The sequence below is a fragment of the Tuber melanosporum genome, assembly GCF_000151645.1.
Source record: "Tuber melanosporum whole genome shotgun sequence assembly, scaffold_20, strain Mel28".
Classification (NCBI taxonomy): Eukaryota; Fungi; Ascomycota; class Pezizomycetes; order Pezizales; family Tuberaceae; genus Tuber; species Tuber melanosporum.
Genome location: NW_003298864.1, coordinates 834,025 through 839,237, shown reverse-complemented (window position 1 = coordinate 839,237; position 5,213 = coordinate 834,025).

The following is a 5,213-nucleotide window of genomic DNA, read 5'->3' as shown; positions in this document are numbered from 1 at the left end:
ATATTTCACGACGGGGGACCGCGTGGTAAGTAGTACTCCATATGGGAACTCTCTGAGCTATCGAGGTATCAGAGAGACTAAAGAGGTAAGGTTGTTACCTACTGAAGAATTAAGTACAGAGGAGTAGGATCATTATAGTTGGTTACAGCTCCATAAATAACACTTAACGACAGTATGGATTATCAATACAATCACAACCTTCTAGGCCAACTTGGCATTAGTGAAGAACTACTGTACATCATATTCGAGCTAGGAAGAACTGCAAGTCTGATCACATCAGAAGAACAATTGATATCTAGCCCCTCTGTAGAGGAATTGGAAGACGAAAGCATGACAGAAAGAGGATCCTCAAACCTAGTACCAGGACATGAAGATCAGTTTTTGAAAGTATTAACCTAATTAAGCATCCAAAATCAATAGTCAAAGAAGTGGAAACTTATGATGGAACACAAGGTAAACTAAGAAGCTGGCTAGTAAAGCTAGTAGTTTATTTTCGAGCAGAAAGCTGAGCACATGACTATGCAGATGAAAAAATCACCTATATCTCAAGTTTATTACGAGGAGATACAATAAGATGGTTAACACCATACACAGAAGTAGTTTAGAGACTACATTGGCACAGATGGGGGGAATTTGGCAATGACTCAAGGAGCAGTTTGGAGAAATTGACCCTCGAGGAGTAGCACGAAACAAATTGATAGAACTAGAAAAAGGATCAAGGATGGTAACGGAATACTAGAACAAATTTAAGCAAGTCACTACAGATGCGGAATTGGATGAGGTCACTAAAGTAGAATACCTATATACTGGTCTGAGTCTAACACTCCGTCATGCATTCGGTCAGGTTGTCTACATGGGGGAGAAGTCAAAAAGCTAGCGACTTGGGTTATCCAGTGAGAAACTAAGGAAATAGGTCTCAAAAACCTCAAAAAGAAAAGAAACCTCAAAAAGCAGAAAAGAGATAAACCAGCACTAAGAAAAGATAACTGCACATTTAACCCAAAAACAACATTAGAAGCAGGATCAGCTATGGCCATAGATTGAATTGGAAAAGAAGGCTGGAATCTTTACAGAGAAGAGTATGTGAAACAGATAGTAGGAAACCAGTGTCTGAAGTAGAGAAGAGTGGGATATAGGATCAGAGACTGCTGAAGCCAACATAACCCCAGAAGTGCAGCTCCTGCAGTAAGAGATACTGCAAAGAGGAAAGGGAAATATAGGACCTCAATAAAAGAGATGACAATAGAAGAAGCAGAAACAGAGTTGGGAAATGAGGAAAGTTCCCAGTAAGAGGTAGTCTGAGAGACAAAAAGAAAAAAACCATCAAGATATGGAACCTATATGAGGCATTGGAAGACAAAGATACAACAAACCAGCAAGAATTAGTAAAAGAATATCTTAATATACCGATACGATTATATGTCCAATGAAATGAGGCACATATCAGGGTAATGAATGACTCTTGGTAACTGAGGACATTATTGATGAAGAGTTATGTGATAAGTATAACTTCTCAGAAAAAGAAATCAGCAAATACCAGGGAGATCTGCATGGCAGACAGAGAAAAAAGCATTATAAGGCCTATTATACATACTACAACACTTGATATTAAAACAGGAATATATAACGAGAAGATCATACTACAAGTTATCAAGCTAAGCTGATGGGAAGTCATCCTCAGGATGTCTTATTTATGAGAACACAATACCAAAATCAAGTAGGATAGTAGTAAGGTCATATTCACCAGTGAATAATACATGACATGGTATCTTAATATTTCACTAGTAGTATATGGTAAATCCGAAGTAGAGGCGGAGGAAGAAAATCTGACGATCCAGTATTCACATCTCAGATCCGAGAAGAATCAGAAGATTCTAGTCAAGAAGTTAATATCTGAAGCAAGAGTGCCTACCAAAGAGTTGCCCAGAGCAGCAGGATATGACCTGCATGCATACAAGAGTCAAATAGTATCAAACCAAGTGGTAAGGCCTTATTGGAACTGGGATTGCCATTGGATTACCAGAAGGCACCTATGGATAGATCGCCCTGAGAAGTGGTTTAGCAGCCAAATAGGGACTAACTACTAAAGTGGGAGTTATCGACACTCACTATACAGGTGACGTCAAGGCCATCTTAGCCAACCTGAGACCAAATGAGTTCATGGTTAATTCAGGATAAAGAATAGCACAGTTGATCTATGAAAAGATATTGGAACCTATATACGAAGAGGTCAGTGAGTTACCACATACTAAAACAGTGGAATAAGGTTTTAGAAGCTGTGATACACAGAGTCTTGAGATCAATGAGATCTCAGCCAAGGCATTTGGACGATATCAGGGAAGAGGCGACACAACTGAAGTGAACTTGTGTCATTGGGATGAAGGAGAAATGCACTTGAGGGCTATCAACATCAGTATGGAATTAGCTATTAGCACTAAAGGACCAGACAAAAAACAAGATATTAAAGAATAGGTACCAAAGGGATACTTCGACTTCTTCAAATTGTTTAAGGAACGAGTACAGGACCCAGTCAAATCACACAAGAGGAAGTTTGATTTTCAGCCAATGACTCTCATACTAAGGAGTTGATCATGTGATCAAACTTGAGGCAGACAAACAAAGTGGTTTACCTACCAATGTGATCTATTCTGTAGGAGAAAACGAACTAAAAGTACTTCGAGACTACATTATAGAAAACATGAAAAAAGGATAGATCCGAGAAGCAATACCAGGATACATTAGATCACCTATCCTATTTGTCAAGAGAAAAGAGGGAAGCCTGAGGCTGTGTGTGGATTACCAAGCTCTTAATACTATCACAAAAAAAACTGATATGCACAACTACTCATATGGGAAACAATTGACCAACTCAGAAAAGTGAAATACTACACCAAATATGATATTAGGAACTCCTATCACACTATATAAATCAAGGAAGGAGACGAACAAAAAACTACTTTTAGAACTTGTTATAGAAGATACAAGTATACCGTTATGCCTTTTGGACTCGCCAATGCACCGACAACCTTTTAAAAATAGATCAATAAGGTACTCTCCCATTATCTGGACATCTACTGCATAGTATACCTGGATGATATCTTGGTATACTTAGAAATAATGAGACAACACCAATGGGATATCAGAAAGGTACTGGACACAATCAAACCAATTGGTATGACTCTGAAAGCAGTAAAATGCAAATTCTATAAAAATGAAGTAGAATATCTGTGATTCATCATCAACTCTGGAATAGTGAAAATGGAGCCAATCAAGACAACTGCTATATAGGAATGGAAATGCCCCATGAAGATTTGTGAAATCCAGAGTTTCTGAGAGTTCCGCAATATTTGTTACCAGTTTATAGAAGGATTTAGCAGCACAGTAAAACCTCCCTATAACCTGACCAAGAAATACAAAAAATCTGAATGGGAAAACAAAGAACAAGTGGCTTTTAATCAATTATGGACTAAAGTAGTAACAGGATCTATCCTATTATATTTTGATCTAACAAAAGAAATTATTGTAGAAACAGATACTTCGAACTATGTCTGTTCTGGTATTATATCGCAGAAATATGGAGACCGGAAATGGAGACCGTTGGCTTTCTGGTCTAAGACCATGACTCCAGCGGAATGCAATTACTATATTTATGATAAAGAATTATTGGCAATAGTTCAAGCACTTAAGGAATGGAGACACTATACTCAAGCAAGTTGATATCTGATCCGAATCTAAACAGATTACAAAAACCTGGCACTGCTCATGATGAAAATGATGTTAGTCAGGAGACAGATATGATGGAGCAAACTACTCAGTCAATATGACATCCACATCAAATATTGACTTGGCAAAGTAGGAGGAAAACCTGACACCCTTATATAAAGATTAGAAGACTTCCCCAACAAACAAGATGAAAGGATCACTCAACAAAACTGAATACTCCTTTCTGTAAGCACCACTGTGCATGCGTGGGAGAGTGAGGATGGGAACTTAATGTATTTCCTAGCTACGAACATTGCTACTTAAGTGAATACATGAATGCCAAGCGGTGACGCCCACTGTGCTCTCCAGCCCTAATGCCTGTGAAGTAACCCCAGTACTCCATACTAACACTCCCCCTACTGGTGTACCTCATGATGCCTATGCTGCCTCTATATATAAAAGAAAGAAAAAGCAAAAAATAAAAAAATAAAAAATTAACTTTTCTAGACTAAGGACATCTCAATAAAGACCCTCTGCCCTCAGTCTTCCCAGAAACACAGTAATGACATCCATCTGATATATCGCATACTTGTACGTTCCTGCTACTGCAAATACCACCTGTACGCTTGAAAGACTTGTGACAGGTGTGAATGTTTCCGTAAAGTCGAGACTGTGTATCTGTCGGAACCCTTGTACCATGAGTCTGGCTTTGTGGCGTACCGTTTTGCCTTTCCGGGTTGAGTTTCCGTTGTAGGATCAACTTCGTAGGAATGGTTTTCTTGCCTGCTGGCAACTTGTCAATGAACATAAGGACCTTGTTCTTGACCACTGAGGCGTATTCGGAGTCGATGGCTGCCATCCACTGAGTTGCCTCATCTGATTCCATCGCCACTTTGTAGTTCCCTGGTCCAGCATCTACCATGTAGACCATAGAAACCATCACCTCCATCATAGTGCTAAAGCTCTGTCCACTCCACCGGCTACGTGTCTGACGACCCTCTTAGACTTCTGGAAGCTCCCCCAGTTCCATGTCCCAGTATGCGCTCTTGCCGGTTGGCTCAATTTCGTACAACATCCTCAGTTTCTTTTTGAGAACAACCTCTGGCTGTACAGGAATTCCATCACCAGGTACTTTGTCGTCATCCTCATCATCATTGTCGTCATCTTCTTCATTATTTCCACCATTATCTGCTTCGATTCTCTCATCCAGCTCATCAAATTTATCGTTTCAAGCTAGGTGTTCCTCCCTTGGATCAATCGGTGGGAAGTAGTAAGGCCGTTGATAGGCTTTACCCCAAGACTCCGTTGGATAGTATGATTCAGATTTGGCGAACTCAACATCGCGGGAAAAAAGAAACTGCTTCATCTGCGGATCATAGAGTCTGTATTGCTGGGTCGTGGTAGAGTAACCAACGAACATACATTTCCTCGCTGTATAGTCCAACTTCTTCCGAGTCTCCATTGGTATTTGTATGTATGCCACGCAGCCCTAAACTCTTAGATGATCATAG